This window comes from Anabrus simplex, chromosome 3 (assembly GCF_040414725.1).
Source record: "Anabrus simplex isolate iqAnaSimp1 chromosome 3, ASM4041472v1, whole genome shotgun sequence".
NCBI lineage: Eukaryota > Metazoa > Arthropoda > Insecta > Orthoptera > Tettigoniidae > Anabrus > Anabrus simplex.
In genome coordinates this window covers 23,888,838-23,907,996 of record NC_090267.1, presented here as the reverse complement: position 1 = coordinate 23,907,996, position 19,159 = coordinate 23,888,838, and the positions used below count along the sequence as shown (strand labels likewise).

Genomic DNA, 19,159 nt, shown 5'->3' with positions numbered 1-19,159 from the left:
ATCTGCGACATCGTTCCAAATGTAATTTACGCACATTTGGAGGAAATTCAATGAACTAGTGCGGCTAGTCTAGTATAGTTGCTCAAAACTTTCGCGGGAACAGTGTCTATTCCCCTACACATTCACCCCTTACCATTTACACGTAAACAGTGTCTAACAAATCCTATTAACATCACACACCGGATGACAATATAATAGAGGATGTATTTCCAGTCCCAGATTAATATGGAAATGTAGAGTTTAGCTATCGACCAGTACAAATGAAGGAAAAATTTTGTCAGGAGTGGGATTCGAACCCACGCCCTCAGAGAGGACCAGAATTCTTCGGACCTGCGTCGTACAGGCAAGGTATTCCCTTGAGTCTGGCGCCTTAGACCGCTCGGCCATCCTGACACGGAGCCGTCTGCTCAATGGAGGAGGCCATAAATTTACCTTCAGTATCCAGAGTCTCCTTTACTCGCTTTTGTGACTCTAGTGGTCCTCCTCTGCGGTGTAGTTGATAGTGTGATTAGCTGGCACCCCCAGAGGTCCGGGTAGTATTCCCGGCTCTGCTAGAAAATTTGAAAAGTGTTACGACGCCTGGAACGTGGTCCACTCAGCCCCGGGTTGTCAACTAAGTACAGGTGGGTTCGATTCCCACCTCAGCCATCCTGGAAGTGGTTTTCCAGGATTTTCCCACTTCTCCTCCAGGCAAATGCCGGCATGGTACCTAACTTAAGGCCACGACCGCTTCCTTCCCTCTATCCCTCCTAATCTTCCAATCCCCCACCAACACAGCAGGTGAGGACGCCTGCGCGAAGTACTGACCGTCCTACCCAGTTGAATCCTACTACCCAATGTCTGAAGCTCCAGAACACTGCCCTTGAGGCGGTAGAGGTGAGAGCGTTTGATGAGTTCGAGGGAAAAACCAACCCTGGAGTGTAAGCAGATTAAATGAGAAAGAAAAAAAGTGCATAGACAGAATAGTAAAGAGAACTCTAGTGGCGCTTGTCGGAAGTATCTCGAGGACAAGTTTAGAGTGTTGTATTTCCAGGCGTTGTGTGTCTCGTGGGCAACGCTCCAGATAAGTATCACTTCCAGGAAGACGCAGATATAGTTCTAGCAGCTTCTGAAGTTCTTAATAATAGCGAGTGTTAACAACACTGATCAGCTTAAAATCTGGGGACATTACAGCGGCGTATTGGGTCATTGGGGATGTAAATTTCTGGTATTGTGCCCAGAAAACACGTTTGAATGGATGATAAGTCCAGTGTCATGGAAGCTACTGTCGCGAAGAGAATGAAACGTCACTTGATGGGTGGCAGAGCGGCACTGCAACGGTTGTTTCCTTGTAATTATTTCGTTTCGTGGTACAACAGTTGTGTCTCCGAACTGTTAATAATAAAACGCTTGTTTTTATGAGTGCCAGGTCTAATACCGGGTATACGGTTGAAAAACGTACGTGACTCCGGGCGCAACGGTAGCGCGTCTGACTCCAGATCAGAAGGTTGCGTGTTCGAATCACGTCTGGATCAAGGAAATTTTGTAAGTGTTTATTGGTGTATCATATCCGTAGATCTCTGAAAGTAGATATACGATAAAGGAGGGCAGAGAATTCTATGATATAATAATAGTCCTGTTCTACAATCCTAAATGAGTTATTCTTCCGAGAAGATGGTGGCGTATTTTCTGTAAAGATGTAGATGCATAGTGTAACTGATCTGCGACATCGTTCCAAATGTAATTTACGCACATATGGGGGAAAATGAATGAACTAGTGCGTCTAGTCTAGTATTGTTGCTCAAAACCTTCGCGGGAACAGTGTCTATTCGCCTACACATTCCCCCCTTACTATTTTCACGAAAACAGTGTCTAACAAATTCTATTAAAATCACACACCGGATGATAATAAAATAGAGGTTGTATTTCCAGTCCCAGATTAATATGGAAATGTAGAGTTTAGCTATCGACCAGTACCAGAAAAGGAAAAATATTGTCAGGAGTGGGATTCGAACCCACGCCCTCAGAGAGGACCAGAATTCTTCGTACCTGCGACATAAAGCCAAGGTATTCCTTTGAGTCTGGCGGCTTTGACCGCTCGGCCATCCTGACACGGAGCCGTCTGCTCAATGGAGGAGGCCATAAATTTACCTTCAGTATCCAGAGTCTCCTTTACTCGCTTTTGTGACTCTAGTGGTCCTCCTCTGCGGTGTAGTTGATAGCGTGATTAGCTGGCACCCCCAGAGGTCCGGGTAGTATTCCCGGCTCTGCTAGAAAATTTGAAAAGTGTTACGACGCCTGGAACGTGGTCCACTCAGCCCCGGGTTGTCAACTAAGTACAGGTGGGTTCGATTCCCACCTCAGCCATCCTGGAAGTGGTTTTTCAGGATTTTCCCACTTCTCCTCCAGGCAAATGCCGGCATGGTACCTAACTTAAGGCCACGACCGCTTCCTTCCCTCTATCCCTTCTAATCTTCCAATCCCCCACCAACACAGCAGGTGAGGACGCCTGCGCGAGGTACTGACCGTCCTACCCAGTTGAATCCTACTACCCAATGTCTGAAGCTCCAGAACACTGCCCTTGAGGCGGTAGAGGTGAGTTCGAGGGAAAAACCAACCCTGGAGTGTAAGCAGATTAAATGAGAAAGAAAAAAAGTGCATAGACAGAATAGTAAAGAGAACTCTAGTGGCGCTTGTCGGAAGTATCTCGAGGACAAGTTTAGAGTGATGTATTTCCAGGCGTTGTGTATCTCGTGGGCAACACTCCAGATAAGTATCACTTCCAGGAAGACGGGGATATAGTTCAAGCAGCTTCTGAAGTTGTCAATGAATAGCGAGTGTTAACAATACTGATCAGCTTACAATCTGGGGACCTTGCAGCGGCGTATTGGGTCCTTGGGGATGTAAGTTTCTGGTATAGTGCCCAGAAAACACGTTTGAATTGATGATAAGTCAAGTGTCATGGAAGCCACAGTCGCGAACAGAATGAAACGTACTTGATGGGTCGCAGAGCGGCACTGCAACGGTTGTTTCCTTGTAATTATTTCGTTTCGTGGTACAACAGTTGTGTCTCCGAACTGTTAATAATAAAACGCTTGTTTTTATGAGTGCCAGCTCTAATACCTCGTAGACGGTTGATAAACATCCGTGACTCCGTGGCGCAACGGAAGCGCGTCTGACTCCAGATCAGAAGGTTGCGTGTTCGAATCACGTCGGGGTCAAGGAACTTTTGTAAGTGTTTATTGGTGTATCATATCCGTAGATCTCTGAAAGTAGATATACGATAAAGGAGGGGAGAGAATTCTATGATATAACAATAGACCTGTTCTACAATCCTAAATGAGTTATTCTTCCGAGAAGATGGTGGCGTATTTTCTGTAAAGATATAGATGCATAGTGCAATTGATCTGCGACATCGTTCCAAATGTAATTTACGCACATTTGGAGGAAATTCAATGAACTAGTGCGGCTAGTCTAGTATTGTTGCTCAAAACCTTCGCGGGAACAGTGTCTATTCCCCTACACATTCCCCCCTTACTATTCACACGTAAACAGTGTCTAACAAATCCTATTAACATCACACACCGGATGACAATATAATAGAGGTTGTATTTCCAGTCCCAGATTAATATGGAAATATAGAGTTTAGCTATCGACCAGTACCAATGAAGGAAAAATTTTGTCAGGAGTGGGATTCGAACCCACGCCCTCAGAGAGGACCAGAATTCTTCTGACCTGCGTCGTAAAGGCGAGGTATTCCCTTGAGTCCGGCGCCTTAGACCGCTCGACAATCCTGACACAGAGCCGTCTGCTCAATGGGGGAAGCCATAAATTTACCTTCAGTATCCAGAGTCTCCTTTGCTCGCTTTTGTGACTGTAGTGGTACTGCTCTGCGGTGCAGTGGATAGTGTGATTACCAGCCACCCCCGAGGACCGCGTTGGATTCCTGGCTCCGCTACTAAATTTGAAAAGTGTTACGAAGGCTGGAACGGGGTCCACTCAGCCCCGGGAGGTCAACTACTTAGAGGTGGGTTCGATTCCGACCTCAGCCATCCCGGAAGTGGTTTTCCAGGATTTTCCCACTTCTCCTAACTTAAGGCCACGACCGTTTCTTCCCTCTATCCCTTCTAATCTTCCAATCCCACATCAACACAGCAGGTGAGGACGCCTGCGCGAGGTACTGACCATCCTCCCCAGTTGAATACTCCGACAAAATGTCTGAAGCTCCAGAACACTGCCCTTGAGGTGGTAGAGGTGAGAGCGCTTGCTGAGTCCGAGGGAAAAACCAACCCTGGGGGGTAAGCAGATTAGATGAGAAAGAAAAAAGTGCATAGACAGAATAGTAAAGAGAACTCTAGCGGCGCTTGTCGGAATTATCTCGAGAACAAGTTTAGATTGCTGTATTACCAGGTCTTTTGTATCTCGTAGGCAACGCTCCAGATAAGAATTACTTCCAGGAAGCCGCGGATATAGTTCAAGCTGCTTCTGAAGTTGTTAATAGTAGCGAGTGATAACAATACTGATCAGCTTAAAATCTGGGGACATTACAGCGGCGTATTGGGTCCGTGGGGATGTAAAATTTCTGGTATTGTGCCCAGAAAACTCGTTTGAATTGATAAGACCAGTGTCATGGAAGCTACTGTCGCGAACAGAATGAAACGTCACTTGATGGGTGGCAGAGCGGCACTGCAACGGTTGTTTCCTTGTAATTATTTCGTTTCGTGGTACAACAGTTGTGTCTCCGAACTGTTAATAATAAAACGCTTGTTTTTATGAGTACCAGGTCTAATACCTGGTAGACGGTCGAGAAATATCCGTGACTCTGTGGCGCAACGGTAACGCGACTGACTCCAGATCAGAAGGTTGCGTGTTCGAATCACGTCGGGGTCAAGGAACTTTTGTAAGTGTTTATTGGTGTATCATATCCGTAGATCTCTGAAAGTAGATATACGCTAAAGGAGGGGAGAGAATTCTATGATATAATAATAGTCCTGTTCTACAATCCTAAATGAGTTATTCTTCCGAGAAGGTGGTGGCGTGTTTTCTCTAAAGATGTAGATGCATAGTGTAACTGATCTGCGGCATCGTTCCAAATGTAATTTACGCACATTTGGAGGAAATTCAATGAACTAGTGCGTCTAGTCTAGTATTGTTGCTCATAACCTTTGCGGGAACAGTGTCTATTCCCCTACACATTCCCCCCTTAGGCCTACTATTTACACGTAAACAGTGTCTAACAAATCCTATTAACATCACACACCAGATGACAATAAAATAGAGTCTGTATTTCCAGTCCCAGATTAATATGGAAATGTAAGTTTAGCTATCGACCAGTACAAAAAAAGGAAAACATTGTCAGGAGTGGGATTCGAACCCACGCCCTCAGAGAGGACCAGAATTCTTCGGACCTGCGTCATACAGCCAAGGTATTCCCTTGAGTCTGGCGGCTTAGACCGCTCGGCCATCCTGACACGGAGCCGTCTGCTCAATGGACGAGGCCATAAATTTGCCTTCAGTATCCAGAGTCTCCTTTACTCGCTTTTGTGACTGTAGTGGTCCTCCTCTGCGGTGCAGTGGATAGTGTGATTAGCAGCCACCTCCGAGGCCCGGGTTGGATTCCTGGCTCTGCTACTAAATTTGAAAAGTGTTACGAGGGCTGGAACGGGGTCCACTCAGCCCCGGGTGGTCAACTAAGTACAGGTGGGTTCGATTCCCACCTCAGCCATCTGGAAGTGGTTTTCCAGGATTGTCCCCCTTCTCCTCGAGGCAAATGCCTGCATGGTACCTAACTTAAGGCCACGACCGTTTCCTTCCCTCTATCCCTTCTAATCTTCCAATCCCGTATCAACACAGCAGGTGAGGACGCCTGCGCGAGGTACTGACCATCATCCCCAGTTGAATCCTCCGAACCAATGTCTGAAGCTCCAGAACACTGCCCTTGAGGTGGTAGAGGTGAGAGCGCTTGCTGAGTCCGGGAGAAAAACCAACCCTGGAGGGTAAGCAGATTAGATGAGAAAGAAAAAAGTGCATAGACAGAATAGTAAAGAGAAATCTAGCGGCGCTTGTCGGAAGTATTTCGAGAACAAGTTTAGAGTGCTGTATATCCAGGCCTTGTGTATCTCGTAGGCAACGCTCCAGATAAGAATCATTTCCAGGTAGCCGCGGATATAGTTCAAGCAGCTTCTGAAGTTGTTAATAGTAGGGAGTGATAACAATACTGATCAGCTTAAGATCTGGGGACATTACAGCGGCGTATTGGGTCCGTGGGGGTGTAAAATTTCTGGTATTGTGCCCAGAAAACTCGTTTGAATTGATGATAAGTCCAGTGTCATGGAAGCTACTGTCGCGAGCAGAATGAAACGTCACTTGATTGGTGGCAGAGCGGCACTGCAACCGTTGTTTCCTTGTTATTATTTCGTTTCGTGGTACAACAGTTGTGTCTCCGAACTGTTAATAATAAAACGCTTGTTTCTATGAGTGCCAGGTCTAATACCTGGTAGGCGGTTGAGAAACATCCTTGACTCCGCGGCGCAACGGTAGCGCGTCAGACTCCAGATCAGAAGGTTGCGTGTTCGAATCACGTCGGGGTCAAGGAACTCTTGTAAGTGTTTATTGGTGTATCATATCCGTAGATCTCTGAAAGTAGATATACGCTAAAGGAGGGGAGAGAATTCTATGATATAATAATAGTCCTGTTCTACAATCCTAAATGAGTTATTCTTCCGAGAAGATGGTGGCGTATTTTCTGTAAAGATATAGATGCATAGAGCAACTGATCTGCGACATCGTTCCAAATGTAATTTACGCACATTTGGAGGAAATTCAATGAACTAGTGCGGCTAGTCTAGTATTGTTGCTCAAAACCTTCGCGGGAACAGTGACTATTCCCCTACACATTCCCCCCTTACTATTTACACGTAAACAGTGTCTAACACATCCTATTAACATCACACACCGGATGACAATATAATAGAGGTTGTATTTCCAGTCCCAGATTAATATGGAAATGTAGAGTTTAGCTATCGACCAGTACCAATGAAGGAAAAATTTTGTCAGGAGTGGGATTCGAACCCACGCCCTCAGAGAGGACCAGAATTCTTCTGACCTGCGTCGTACAGGCGAGGTATTCCCTTGAGTCTGGCGCCTTAGACCGCTCGGCCATCCTGACACACTCGTGAGCACAATGGGGGAGGCCATAAATTTACCTTCAGTATCCAGAGTCTCCTTTACTCGCTTTTGTGACTGTAGTGGTCCTCCTCTGCGGTGCAGTGGATAGTGTGATTAGCAGCCACCCCCGAAGCCCGGGTTGGATTCCTGGCTCTGCAACTAAATTTGAAAAGTGTTACGAGGGCTGGAACGGGGTCCACTCAGCCCCGGGTGGTCAACTAAGTAGAGGTGTGTTCGATTCCCACCTCAGCCATCTGGAAGTGGTTTTCCAGGATTGTCCCCCTTCTCCTCGAGGCAAATGCCGGCATGGTACCTAACTTAAGGTCACGACCGTTTCCTTCCCTCTATCCCTTCTAATCTTCCAATCCCACATCAACACAGCAGGTGAGGACGCCTGCGCGAGGTACTGACCATCCTCCCCAGTTGAATCCTCCGACAAATTGTCTGAAGCTCCAGAACACTGCCCTTGAGGTGGTAGAGGTGAGAGCGCTTGCTGAGTCCGAGGGAAAAACCAACCCTGGAGGGTAAGCAGATTAGATGAGAAAGAAAAAAGTGCATAGACAGAATAGTAAAGAGAAATCTAGCGGCGCTTGTCGGAAGTATTTCGAGGACAAGTATAGAGTGCTGTATATCCAGGCCTTGTGTATCTCGTAGGCAACGCTCCAGATAAGTATCACTTCCAGGAAGACGCGGATATAGTTCAAGCAGCTTCTGAAGTTGTTAATAGTAGCGAGTGATAACAATACTGATCAGCTTAAAATCTGGGGACATTACAGCGGCATATTGGGTCCGTGGGGATTTAAAATATCTGGTATTGTGCCCAGAAAAGACGTTTGAATTGATGATAAGTCCAGTGTCATGGAAGCTACTGTCGCGAACAGAATGAAACGTCACTTGATGGGTGGCAGAGCGGCACTGTAACGGTTGTTTCCTTGTAATTATTTCGTTTCGTGGTACAACAGTTGTGTCTCCGAACTGTTAATAATAAAACGCTTGTTTTTATGAGTGCCAGGTCTAATACCTGGTAGGCGGTTGAGAAACATCCGTGACTCCGTGGCGCAACGGTAGCGCGTCTGACTCCAGATCAGAAGGTTGCGTGTTCGAATCACGTCGGGGTCAAGGAACTTTTGTAAGTGTTCATTGGTGTATCATATTCATAAATCTCTGAAAGCAGATATACGCGAAAGGAGGGGAGAGAATTCTATGATATAGTAATAGTCCTGTTCTACAATCATAAATGAGTTATTCTTCCGAGAAGATGGTGGCGTATTTTCTGTAATGATGTAGATGCATAGTGTAACTGATCTTCGACATCGTTCCAAATGTAATTTACGCACATTTGGAGGAAATTCAATGAACTAGTGCGTCTAGTCTAGTATTCCTGCTCAAAACCTTCGCGGGAACAGTGTCTATTCCCCTACACATTCCCCCCAACTATTTACACGTAAACAGTGTCTAACAAATCCTATTAACATCACACACCGGATGACAATATAATAGAGGTTGTATTTCCAGTCCCAGATTAATATGGAAATGTAGAGTTTAGCTATCGACCAGTACCAATGAAGGAAAAATTTTGTCAGGAGTGGGATTCGAACCCACGCCCTCAGAGAGGACCAGAATTCTTCTGACCTGCGTCGTACAGGCGAGGTATTCCCTTGAGTCTGGCGCCTTAGACCGCTCGGCCATCCTGACACACAGCCGTCACCTCAATGGGGGAGGCCATAAATTTACCTTCAGTATCCAGAGTCTCCTTTACTCGCTTTTGTGACTGTAGTGGTACTGCTCTGCGGTGCAGTGGATAGTGTGACTAGCAGCCATCCCCAGAGGCCCGGGTTGGATTCCCGGCTCTGCTACGAAATTTGAAAAGTGTTACGAGGGCTGGAACCGGGTCAACTCAGCCCCGGGTGGTCAACTAAGTAGAGGTGTGTTCGATTCCCACCTCAGCCCTCTGGAAGTGGTTTTCCAGGATTGTCCCCCTTCTCCTCGAGGCAAATGCCGGCATGGTACCTAAATTAAGGCCACGACCGTTTCCTTCCCTCTATCCCTTCTAATCTTCCAATCCCCCATCAACACAGCAGGTGAGGACGCCTGCGCGAGGTACTGACCATCATCCCCAGTTGAATCCTCCGAACCAATGTCTGAAGCTCCAGAACACTGCCCTTGAGGTGGTAGAGGTGAGAGCGCTTGCTGAGTCCGAGGGAATAACCTACCCTGGAGTGTAAGCAGATTAGATGAGAAAGTAAAAAGTGCATAGACAGAATAGTAAAGAGAACTATAGCGGCGTTTGTCGGAATTATCTCGAGGATAAGTTTAGAGTGCTGTATTTCCGGGCCTTTTGTGTCTCGCAGGCAACGCTCCAGATAAGAATTACTTCCAAGAAGCCGCAGATATAGTTCAAGCTGCTTCTGAAGTTGTTAATAGTAGCGAGTGATAACAATACTGATCAGCTTAAGATCTGGGGACATTACAGCGGCGTATTGGGTCCGTGGGGGTGTAAAATTTCTGGTATTGTGCCCAGAAAACTCGTTTGAATTGATGATAAGTCCAGTGTCATGGAAGCTACTGTCGCGAACAGAATGAAACGTCACTTGATTGGTGGCAGAGCGGCACTGCAACCGTTGTTTCCTTGTTATTATTTCGTTTCGTGGTACAACAGTTGTGTCTCCGAACTGTTAATAATAAAACGCTTGTTTTTATGAGTGCCAGGTCTAATACCTGGTAGGCGGTTGAGAAACATCCGTGACTCCGTGGCGCAACGGTAGCGCGTCTGACTCCAGATCAGAAGGTTGCGTGTTCGAATCACGTCGGGGTCAAGGAACTTTTGTAAGTGTTTATTGGTGTATCATATCCGTAGATCTCTGAAAGTAGATATACGCTAAAGGAGGGGAGAGAATTCTATGATATAATAATAGTCCTGTTCTACAATCCTAAATGAGTTATTCTTCCGAGAAGATGGTGGCGTATTTTCTGTAAAGATATAGATGCATAGTGCAACTGATCTGCGCCATCGTTCCAAATGTAATTTACGCACATTTGGAGGAAATTCAATGAACTAGTGCGGCTAGTCTAGTATTGTTGCTCAAAACCTTCGCGGGAACAGTGACTATTCCCCTACACATTCCCCCCAACTATTTACACGTAAACAGTGTCTAACAAATCCTATTAACATCACACACCGGATGACAATATAATAGAGGTTGTATTTCCAGTCCCAGATTAATATGGAAATGTAGAGTTTAGCTATCGACCAGTACCAATGAAGGAAAAATTTTGTCAGGAGTGGGATTCGAACCCACGCCCTCAGAGAGGACCAGAATTCTTCTGACCTGCGTCGTACAGGCGAGGTATTCCCTTGAGTCTGGCGCCTTAGACCGCTCGGCCATCCTGACACACTCGTCAGCACAATGGGGGAGGCCATAAATTTACCTTCAGTATCCAGAGTCTCCTTTACTCGCTTTTGTGACTGTAGTGGTCCTCCTCTGCGGTGCAGTGGATAGTGTGATTAGCAGCCACCCCCGAAGCCCGGATTGGATTCCTGGCTCTGCTACTAAATTTGAAAAGTGTTACGAGGGCTGGAACGGGGTCCACTCAGCCCCGGGTGGTCAACTAAGTAGAGGTGGGTTCGATTCCCACCTCAGCCATCTGGAAGTGGTTTTCCAGGATTGTCCCACTTCTCCTCGAGGCAAATGCCGGCATGGTACCTAACTTAAGGCCACGACCGTTTCCTTCCCTCTATCCCTTCTAATCATCCAATCCCACATCAACACAGCAGGTGAGGACGCCTGCGCGAGGTACTGACCATCCTCCCCAGTTGAATCCTCCGACAAATTGTCTGAAGCTCCAGAACACTGCCCTTGAGGTGGTAGAGGTGAGAGCGCTTGCTGAGTCCGAGGGAAAAACCAACCCTGGAGGGTAAGCAGATTAGATGAGAAAGAAAAAAATGCATAGACAAAATAGTAAAGAGAACTCTAGCGGCGCTTGTCGGAATTATCTCGAGGACAAGTTTAGAGTGCTGTATTACCAGGCCTTTTGTATCTCGTAGGCAACGCTCCAGATAAGAACTACTTCCAGGAAGCCGCGGATATAGTTCAAGCTGTTCTGAAGTTGTTAATAGTAGCGAGTGATAACAATACTGATCAGCTTAAAATCTGGGGACATTACAGCGGCGTATTGGGTCCGTGGGGATGTAAAATTTCTGGTATTGTGCCCAGAAAACTCGTTTGAATTGATGATAAGTCCAGTGTCATGGAAGCTACTGTCGCGAACAGAATGAAACGTCACTTGATGGGTGGCAGAGCGGCACTGCAACGGTTGTTTCCTTGTAATTATTTCCTTTCGTGGTACAACAGTTGTGTCTCCGAACTGTTAATAATAAAACGCTTGTTTTGATGAGTGCCAGGTCTAATACCTGGTAGACGGTTGAGAAATATCCGTGACTCCGTGGCGCAACGGTAGCGCGTCTGACTCCAGATCAGAAGGTTGCGTGTTCGAATCACGTCGGGGTCAAGGAACTTTTGTAAGTGTTTATTGGTGTATCATATCCGTAGATCTCTGAAAGTAGATATACGCTAAAGGAGGGGAGAGAATTCTATGATATAATAATAGTCCTGTTCTACAATCCTAAATGAGTTATTCTTCCGAGAAGGTGGTGGCGTGTGATCTCTAAAGATGTAGATGCATAGTGTAACTGATCTGCGGCATCGTTCCAAATGTAATTTACGCACATTTGGAGGAAATTCAATGAACTAGTGCGGCTAGTCTAGTATTGTTGCTCAAAACCTTCGCGGGAACAGTGCCTATTCCCCTACACATTCCCCCCTTAGGCCTACTATTTACACGTACACAGTGTCTAACAAATTCTATTAACATCACACACCAGATGACAATAAAATAGAGTCTGTATTTCCAGTCCCAGATTAATATGGAAATGTAAGTTTAGCTATCGACCAGTACAAAAAAAGGAAAACATTGTCAGGAGTGGGATTCGAACCCACGCCCTCAGAGAGGACCAGAATTCTTCGGACCTGCGACATACAACCAAGGTATTCCCTTGAGTCTGGCGGCTTAGACCGCTCGGCCATCCTGACACGGAGCCGTCTGCTCAATGGAGGAGGCCATAAATTTACCTTCAGTATCCAAAGTCTCCTTTACTCGCTTTTGTGACTGTAGTGGTCCTCCTCTGCGGTGTAGTTGATAGTGTGATTAGCTGGTACCCCCAGAGGTCCGGGTAGTATTCCCGGCTCTGCTACGAAATTTGAAAAGTGTTACGAGGCCTGGAACGGGGTCCACTCAGCCCCGGGTTGTCAACTAAGTACAGGTGGGTTCGATTCCCACCTCAGCCATCCTGGAAGTGGTTTTCCAGGATTTTCCCACTTCTCCTCCAGGCAAATGCCGGCATGGTACCTAACTTAAGGCCACGACCGCTACCTTCCCTCTATCCCTTCTAATGTTCCAATCCCCCACCAACACAGCAGGTGAGGACACCTGCGCGAGGTACTGACCGTCCTACCCTGTTGAATCCTACTACCCAATGTCTGAAGCTCCAGAACACTGCCCTTGAGGCGGTAGAGGTGAGAGCGTTTGATGAGTTCGAGAGAAAAACCAACCCTGGAGTGTAAGCAGATTAAATGAGAAAGAAAAAAGTGCATAGACAGAATAGTAAAGAGAACTCTAGCGGCGCTTGTCGGAAGTATCTCGAGGACAAGTTTAGAGTGTTGTATTTCCAGGCCTTGTGTATCTCGTAGGCAACACTCCAGATAAGCATCACTTCCAGGAAGACGGGGATATAGTTCAAGCAGCTTCTGAAGTTGTCAATGAATAGCTAGTGTTAGCAATACTGATCATCTTACAATCTGGGCACATTGCAGCGGCGTATTGGGTCTTTGGGGATGTAAGTTTCTGCTATGGTGCCCAGAAAACACGTTTGAATTGATGATAAGTCCAGTGTCATGGAAGATACTGTCGCGAACAGAATGAAACGTCACTTGATTGGTGGCAGAGCGGCACTGCAACGGTTGTTTCTTTGTAATTATTTCGTTTCGTGGTACAACAGTTGTGTCTCCGAACTGTTAATAATAAAACGCTTGTTTTTATGAGTGCCAGGTCTAATACCTGGTAGACGGTTGATGAACATCCGTGACTCCGTGGCGCAACGGTAGCGCGTCTGACTCCAGATCAGAAGGTTGCGTGTTCGAATCACGTCGGGGTCAAGGAACTTTTGTAAGTGTTTATTGGTGTATCACATCCGTAGATCTCTGAAAGTAGATATACGCTAAAGGAGGGGAGAGAATTCTATGATATAATAATAGTCCTGTTCTACAATCCTAAATGAGTTATTCTTCCGAGAAGATGGTGGCGTATTTTCTGTAAAGATATAGATGCATAGTGCAACTGATCTGCGACATCGTTCCAAATGTAATTTACGCACATTTGGAGGAAATTCAATGAACTAGTGCGGCTAGTCTAGTATTGTTGCTCAAAACCTTCGCGGGAACAGTGTCTATTCCCCTACACATTCCCCCCTTACTATTCACACGTAAACAGTGTCTAACAAATCCTATTAACATCACACACCGGATGACAATATAATAGAGGTTGTATTTCCAGTCCCAGATTACTATGGAAATGTAGAGTTTAGCTATCGACCAGTACCAATGAAGGAAAAATTTTGTCAGGAGTGGGATTCGAACCCACGCCCTCAGAGAAGACCAGAATTCTTCGGACCTGCGTCATACAGCCAAGGTATTCCCTTGAGTCTGGCGGCTTAGACCGCTCGGCCATCCTGACACGGAGCCGTCTGCTCAATGGAGGAGGCCATAAATTTACCTTCAGTATCCAGAGTCTCCTTTACTCGCTTTTGTGACTGTAGTGGTCCTCCTCTGCGGTGTAGTTGATAGTGTGATTAGCTGGCACCCCCAGAGGTCCGGGTTGGATTCCCGGCTCTGCTACGAAATTTGAAAAATGTTACGAGGGCTGGAACGGGGTCCACTCAGCCCCGGGTGGTCAACTAAGTAGAGGTGTGTTCGATTCCCACCTCAGCCATCTGGAAGTGGTTTTCCAGGATTGTCCCCCTTCTCCTCGAGGCAAATGCCGGCATGGTACCTAACTTAAGGCCACGACCGTTTCCTTCCCTCTATCCCTTCTAATCTTCCAATCCCACATCAACACAGCAGGTGAGGACGCCTGCGCGAGGTACTGACCATCCTCCCCAGTTGAATCCTCCGACAAAATGTCTGAAGCTCCAGAACACTGCCCTTGAGGTGGTAGAGGTGAGAGCGCTTGATGAGTTCGAGGGAAAAACCAACCCTGGGGTGTAAGCAGATTAGATAAAAAAGAAAAAAAGTGCATAGACGGAATAGTAAAGAGAACTCTAGCGGCGCTTGTCGGAAGTATCTCGAGGACAAGTTTGGAGTGTTGTATTTCCAGGCCTTGTGTATCTCGTAGGCAACACTCCAGATAAGTATCACTTCCAGGAAGACGGGGATATAGTTCAAGCAGCTTCTGAAGTTGTCAATGAATAGCGAGTGTTAACAATGCTGATCAGCTTACAATCTGGGCACATTGCAGCGGCGTATTGGGTCCTTGGGGATGTAAGTTTCTGGTATGGTGCCCAGAAAACACGTTTGAATTGATGATAAGTCCAGTGTCATGGAAGCTACAGTCGCGAACAGAATGAAACGTACTTGATGGGTCGCAGAGCGGCAATGCAACGGTTGTTTCCTTGTAATTATTTCGTTTCGTGGTACAACAGTTGTGTCTCCGAACTGTTAATAATAAAACGCTTGTTTTTATGAGTGCCAGGTCTAATACCTGGTAGACGGTTGATAAACATCCGTGACTCCGTGGCGCAACGGTAGCGCGTCTGACTCCAGATCAGAAGGTTGCGTGTTCGAATCACGTAGGGGTCAAGGAACTTTTGTAAGTGTTAATTGGTGTATCATATCCGTAGATCTCTGAAAGTAGATATACGCTAAAGGAGGGGAGAGAATTCTATGATATAATAATAGTCCTGTTCTACAATCCTAAATGAGTTATTCTTCCGAGAAGATGGTGGCGTATTTTCTGTAAAGATATAGATGCATAGTGCAACTGATCTGCGACATCGTTCCAAATGTAATTTACGCACATTTGGAGGAAATTCAATGAACTAGTGCGGCTAGTCTAGTATTGTTGCTCAAAACCTTCGCGGGAACAGTGTCTATTCCCCTACACATTCCCCCCTTACTATTCACACGTAAACAGTGTCTAACAAATCCTATTAACATCACACACCGGATGACAATATAATAGAGGTTGTATTTCCTGTCCCAGATTAATATGGAAATGTAGAGTTTAGCTATCGACCAGTACCAATGAAGGAAAAATTTTGTCAGGAGTGGGATTCGAACCCACGCCCTCAGAGAGGACCAGAATTCTTCGGACCTGCGTCGTACAGGCAAGGTATTCCCTTGAGTCTGGCGCCTTAGACCGCTCGGCCATCCTGACACGGAGCCGTCTGCTCAATGGGGGAGGCCATAAATTTACCTTCAGTATCCAGAGTCTCCTTTACTCGCTTTTGTGACTGTAGTGGCCCTCCTCTGTGGTGCAGTGGATAGTGTGATTAGCAGCCACCCCCGGGGCCCGGGTTGGATTCCTGGCTCTGCTACTAAATTTGAAAAGTGTTACGAGGGCTGGGACGGGGTCCACTCAGCCCCGGGTGGTCAACTAAGTAGAGGTGTGTTCGATTCCCACCTCAGCCATCTGGAAGTGGTTTTCCAGGATTGTCCCCCTTCTCCTCGAGGCAAATGCCGACATGGTACCTAACTTAAGGCCACGGCCGTTTCTTTCACTCTATCCCTTCTAATCTTCCAATCCCACATCAACACAGCAGGTGAGGACGCCTGCGCGAGTTACTGACCATCCTCCCCAGTTGAATCCTCTGACCCAATGTCTGAAGCTCTAGAACACTGCCCCTGAGGTGGTATAGCTGAGATCGCTTGCTGAGTCCGAGGGAAAAACCAACCCTGGAGGGTAAGCAGATTAGATGAGAAAGAAAAAAGTGCATAGACAGAATAGTAAAGAGAAATCTAGCGGCGCTTGTCGGAAGTATTTCGAGGACAAGTTTAGAGTGCTGTATATCCAGGCCTTGTGTATCTCGTAGGCAACGCTCCAGATAAGTATCACTTCCAGGAAGACACGGATATAGTTCAAGCAGCTTTTGAAGTTGTTAATAGTAGCGAGTGATAACAATACTGATCAGCCTAAAATCTGGGGACATTACAGCGGCATACTGGGTCCGTGGGGATGTAAAATATCTGGTATTGTGCCCAGAAAAAACGTTTGAATTGATGATAAGTCCAGTGTCATGGAAGCTACTGTCGCGAACAGAATGAAACGTCACTTGATTGGTGGCAGAGCGGCACTGCAACAGTTGTTTCCTTGTAATTATTTCGTTTCGTGGTACAACAGTTGTGTCTCCGAACTGTTAATAATAAAACGCTTGTTTTTATGAGTGCCAGGTCTAATGCCTTGTAGACGGTTGATAAGCATCCGTAACTCCGTGGCGCAACGGTAGCGCGTCTGACTCCAGATCAGAAGGTTGCGTGTTCGAATCACGTAGGGGTCAATGAACTTTTGTAAGTGTTAATTGGTGTATCATATCCGTAGATCTCTGAAAGTAGATATACGCTAAAGGAGGGGAGAGAATTCTATGATATAATAATAGTCCTGTTCTACAATCCTAAATGAGTTATTCTTCCGAGAAGATGGTGGCGTATTTTCTGTAAAGATATAGATGCATAGTGCAACTGATCTTCGACATCGTTCCAAATGTAATTTACGCACATTTGGAGGTAATTCAATGAACTAGTGCGGCTAGTCTAGTATTGTTGCTCAAAACCTTCGCGGGAACAGTGTCTATTCCCCTACACATTCCCCCCTTACTATTCACACGTAAACAGTGTCTAACAAATCCTATTAACATCACACACCGGATGACAATATAATAGAGGTTGTATTTCCAGTCCCAGATTAATATGGAAATGTAGAGTTTAGCTATCGACCAGTACAAGAAAAATATTTTCAGGAGTGGGATTTGTACCCACGCCCTCACAGAGGACCAGAATTATTCTGACCTGCGTCTTACAGGCAAGGAATTCCCTTGAGTCTGGCGCCTTAGACCGCTCGGCCATCCTGACACTGTGCCGTCTGCTCAATGGAGGAGGCCATAAATTTACCGTCAGTATCCAGAGACTCCTTTGCTCGCTTTTGTGACTGTAGTGGTCCTCCTCTGCGGTGTAGTTGATAGTGTGATTAGCTGGCACCCCCAGAGGTCCGGGTTGGATTCCCGGCTCTGCTACTAAATTTGAAAAGTGTTACGAGGGCTGGAACGGGGTCCACTCAGCCTCGGGTGGTCAACTAAGTAGAGGTGTGTTCGATTCCCACCTCAGCCATCTGGAAGTGGTTTTCCAGGATTGTCCCCCTTCTCCTCGAGGCAAATGCCGGCATGGTACCTAACTTAAGGCCACGATCGTTTCCTTCCCTCTATCCCTCCTAATCTTCCAATCCCCCACCAACACAGCAGCTGAGGACGCCTGCGCGAGGTACTGACCCTCCTACCCAGTTGAATCCTACTACCCAATGTCTGAAGCTCCAGAACACTGCCCTTGAGGCGGTAGAGGTGGGAGCGCTTGATGAGTTCGAGGGAAAAACCAACCCTGGATTGTAAGCAGATTAGATAAAAAAGAAAAAAGTGCATAGACAGAATAGTAAAGAGAACTCTAGTGGCGCTTGTCGGAAGTATTCCGAGGACAAGTTTAGAGTGCTGTATTTCCAGGCCTTGTGTATCTCGTAGGCAACGCTCCAGATAAGTATCACTTCCAGGAAGACACGGATATAGTTCAAGCAGCTTTTGAAGTTGATAATAGTAGCGAGTGATAACAATACTGATCAGCTTAAAATCTGGGGATATTACAGCGGCATATTGGGTCCGTGGGGATGTAAAATATCTGGTATTGTGCCCAGAAAAAACGTTTGAATTGATGATAAGTCCAGTGTCATGGAAGCTACTGTCGCGAACAGAATGAAACGTCACTTGATGGGTGGCAGAGCGGCACTGCAACGGTTGTTTCCTTGTAATTATTTCGTTTCGTGGTACAACAGTTGTGTCTCCGAACTGTTAATAATAAAACGCTTGTTTTTATGAGTGCCAGGTCTAATACCTGGTAGGCGGTTGAGAAACATCCGTGACTCCGTGGCGCAACGGTAGCGCGTCTGACTCCAGATCAGAAGGTTGCGTGTTCGAATCACGTCGGGGTCAAGGAACTTTTGTAAGTGTTTATTGGTGTATCATATCCGTAGATCTCTGAAAGTAGATATACGCTAAAGGAGGGGAGAGAATTCTATGATATAATAATAGTCCTGTTCTACAATCCTAAATGAGTTATTCTTCCGAGAAGATGGTGGCGTGTTTTCTGTAGATGCATAGTGTAACTGATCTGCGACATCGTTCCAAATGTAATTTACGCCCATTTGGAGGAAATTCAATGAACTAGTGCGGCTAGTCTAGTATAGTTACTCAAAGCTTTCGCGAGAACAGTGTCTATTCCCCTACACATTCACCCCTTACTATTTACACGTAAACAGTGTCTAACTAATCCTATTAACATCACACACCGGATGACAATATAATAGAGGTTGTATTTCCAGTCCCAGATTAATATGGAAATGTAGAGTTTAGCTATCGACCAGTACCAATGAAGGAAAAATTTTGTCAGGAGTGGGATTCGAACCCACGCCCTCAGATAGGACCAGAATTCTTCGGACCTGCGTCGTACAGGCAAGGTATTCCCTTGAGTCTGGCGCCTTAGACCGCTCGGCCATCCTGACACACTCGTCAGCTCAATGGGGGAGGCCATAAATTTACCTTCAGTATCCAGAGTCTCCTTTACTCGCTTTTGTGACTGTAGTGGTCCTCCTCTGCGGTGCAGTGGATAGTGTGATTAGCAGCCACCCCCGAAGCCCGGGTTGGATT

General features: G+C 46.3%; 21 non-coding genes across 21 annotated transcripts; 10 read left to right on the top strand and 11 right to left on the bottom strand.

Annotated features, from left to right (window-relative positions):
• Window positions 1-275: 275 nt before the first annotated feature.
• TRNAL-CAA (transfer RNA leucine (anticodon CAA)) lies at window positions 276-393 on the bottom strand. Its single transcript has 2 exons — window positions 356-393; window positions 276-320 (listed from the first exon to the last, which is right to left on the bottom strand). It is a non-coding gene; the product is annotated as a tRNA-Leu (tRNA).
• A 1,580-nt stretch (window positions 394-1,973) lies between these two features.
• Window positions 1,974-2,091, bottom strand: TRNAL-CAA (transfer RNA leucine (anticodon CAA)). Its single transcript has 2 exons — window positions 2,054-2,091; window positions 1,974-2,018 (listed from the first exon to the last, which is right to left on the bottom strand). It is a non-coding gene; the product is annotated as a tRNA-Leu (tRNA).
• Window positions 2,092-3,128: 1,037 nt separating this feature from the next.
• On the top strand, window positions 3,129-3,200 carry TRNAW-CCA (transfer RNA tryptophan (anticodon CCA)). Its single transcript has one exon. It is a non-coding gene; the product is annotated as a tRNA-Trp (tRNA).
• A 459-nt stretch (window positions 3,201-3,659) lies between these two features.
• On the bottom strand, window positions 3,660-3,777 carry TRNAL-CAA (transfer RNA leucine (anticodon CAA)). The gene is made up of 2 exons: window positions 3,740-3,777; window positions 3,660-3,704 (listed from the first exon to the last, which is right to left on the bottom strand). It is a non-coding gene; the product is annotated as a tRNA-Leu (tRNA).
• A 1,020-nt stretch (window positions 3,778-4,797) lies between these two features.
• On the top strand, window positions 4,798-4,869 carry TRNAW-CCA (transfer RNA tryptophan (anticodon CCA)). Its single transcript has one exon. It is a non-coding gene; the product is annotated as a tRNA-Trp (tRNA).
• A 463-nt stretch (window positions 4,870-5,332) lies between these two features.
• TRNAL-CAA (transfer RNA leucine (anticodon CAA)) lies at window positions 5,333-5,450 on the bottom strand. The gene is made up of 2 exons: window positions 5,413-5,450; window positions 5,333-5,377 (listed from the first exon to the last, which is right to left on the bottom strand). It is a non-coding gene; the product is annotated as a tRNA-Leu (tRNA).
• Window positions 5,451-6,498: 1,048 nt separating this feature from the next.
• TRNAW-CCA (transfer RNA tryptophan (anticodon CCA)) lies at window positions 6,499-6,570 on the top strand. Its single transcript has one exon. It is a non-coding gene; the product is annotated as a tRNA-Trp (tRNA).
• A 459-nt stretch (window positions 6,571-7,029) lies between these two features.
• TRNAL-CAA (transfer RNA leucine (anticodon CAA)) lies at window positions 7,030-7,147 on the bottom strand. The gene is made up of 2 exons: window positions 7,110-7,147; window positions 7,030-7,074 (listed from the first exon to the last, which is right to left on the bottom strand). It is a non-coding gene; the product is annotated as a tRNA-Leu (tRNA).
• A 1,046-nt stretch (window positions 7,148-8,193) lies between these two features.
• Window positions 8,194-8,265, top strand: TRNAW-CCA (transfer RNA tryptophan (anticodon CCA)). Its single transcript has one exon. It is a non-coding gene; the product is annotated as a tRNA-Trp (tRNA).
• A 458-nt stretch (window positions 8,266-8,723) lies between these two features.
• On the bottom strand, window positions 8,724-8,841 carry TRNAL-CAA (transfer RNA leucine (anticodon CAA)). Its single transcript has 2 exons — window positions 8,804-8,841; window positions 8,724-8,768 (listed from the first exon to the last, which is right to left on the bottom strand). It is a non-coding gene; the product is annotated as a tRNA-Leu (tRNA).
• A 1,049-nt stretch (window positions 8,842-9,890) lies between these two features.
• TRNAW-CCA (transfer RNA tryptophan (anticodon CCA)) lies at window positions 9,891-9,962 on the top strand. Its single transcript has one exon. It is a non-coding gene; the product is annotated as a tRNA-Trp (tRNA).
• A 458-nt stretch (window positions 9,963-10,420) lies between these two features.
• On the bottom strand, window positions 10,421-10,538 carry TRNAL-CAA (transfer RNA leucine (anticodon CAA)). The gene is made up of 2 exons: window positions 10,501-10,538; window positions 10,421-10,465 (listed from the first exon to the last, which is right to left on the bottom strand). It is a non-coding gene; the product is annotated as a tRNA-Leu (tRNA).
• A 1,045-nt stretch (window positions 10,539-11,583) lies between these two features.
• TRNAW-CCA (transfer RNA tryptophan (anticodon CCA)) lies at window positions 11,584-11,655 on the top strand. The gene has a single exon. It is a non-coding gene; the product is annotated as a tRNA-Trp (tRNA).
• Window positions 11,656-12,118: 463 nt separating this feature from the next.
• On the bottom strand, window positions 12,119-12,236 carry TRNAL-CAA (transfer RNA leucine (anticodon CAA)). Its single transcript has 2 exons — window positions 12,199-12,236; window positions 12,119-12,163 (listed from the first exon to the last, which is right to left on the bottom strand). It is a non-coding gene; the product is annotated as a tRNA-Leu (tRNA).
• A 1,050-nt stretch (window positions 12,237-13,286) lies between these two features.
• On the top strand, window positions 13,287-13,358 carry TRNAW-CCA (transfer RNA tryptophan (anticodon CCA)). Its single transcript has one exon. It is a non-coding gene; the product is annotated as a tRNA-Trp (tRNA).
• A 459-nt stretch (window positions 13,359-13,817) lies between these two features.
• TRNAL-CAA (transfer RNA leucine (anticodon CAA)) lies at window positions 13,818-13,935 on the bottom strand. Its single transcript has 2 exons — window positions 13,898-13,935; window positions 13,818-13,862 (listed from the first exon to the last, which is right to left on the bottom strand). It is a non-coding gene; the product is annotated as a tRNA-Leu (tRNA).
• A 1,049-nt stretch (window positions 13,936-14,984) lies between these two features.
• On the top strand, window positions 14,985-15,056 carry TRNAW-CCA (transfer RNA tryptophan (anticodon CCA)). The gene has a single exon. It is a non-coding gene; the product is annotated as a tRNA-Trp (tRNA).
• A 459-nt stretch (window positions 15,057-15,515) lies between these two features.
• Window positions 15,516-15,633, bottom strand: TRNAL-CAA (transfer RNA leucine (anticodon CAA)). The gene is made up of 2 exons: window positions 15,596-15,633; window positions 15,516-15,560 (listed from the first exon to the last, which is right to left on the bottom strand). It is a non-coding gene; the product is annotated as a tRNA-Leu (tRNA).
• Window positions 15,634-16,681: 1,048 nt separating this feature from the next.
• On the top strand, window positions 16,682-16,753 carry TRNAW-CCA (transfer RNA tryptophan (anticodon CCA)). The gene has a single exon. It is a non-coding gene; the product is annotated as a tRNA-Trp (tRNA).
• A 1,620-nt stretch (window positions 16,754-18,373) lies between these two features.
• Window positions 18,374-18,445, top strand: TRNAW-CCA (transfer RNA tryptophan (anticodon CCA)). The gene has a single exon. It is a non-coding gene; the product is annotated as a tRNA-Trp (tRNA).
• A 451-nt stretch (window positions 18,446-18,896) lies between these two features.
• On the bottom strand, window positions 18,897-19,014 carry TRNAL-CAA (transfer RNA leucine (anticodon CAA)). Its single transcript has 2 exons — window positions 18,977-19,014; window positions 18,897-18,931 (listed from the first exon to the last, which is right to left on the bottom strand). It is a non-coding gene; the product is annotated as a tRNA-Leu (tRNA).
• Window positions 19,015-19,159: the final 145 nt, after the last annotated feature.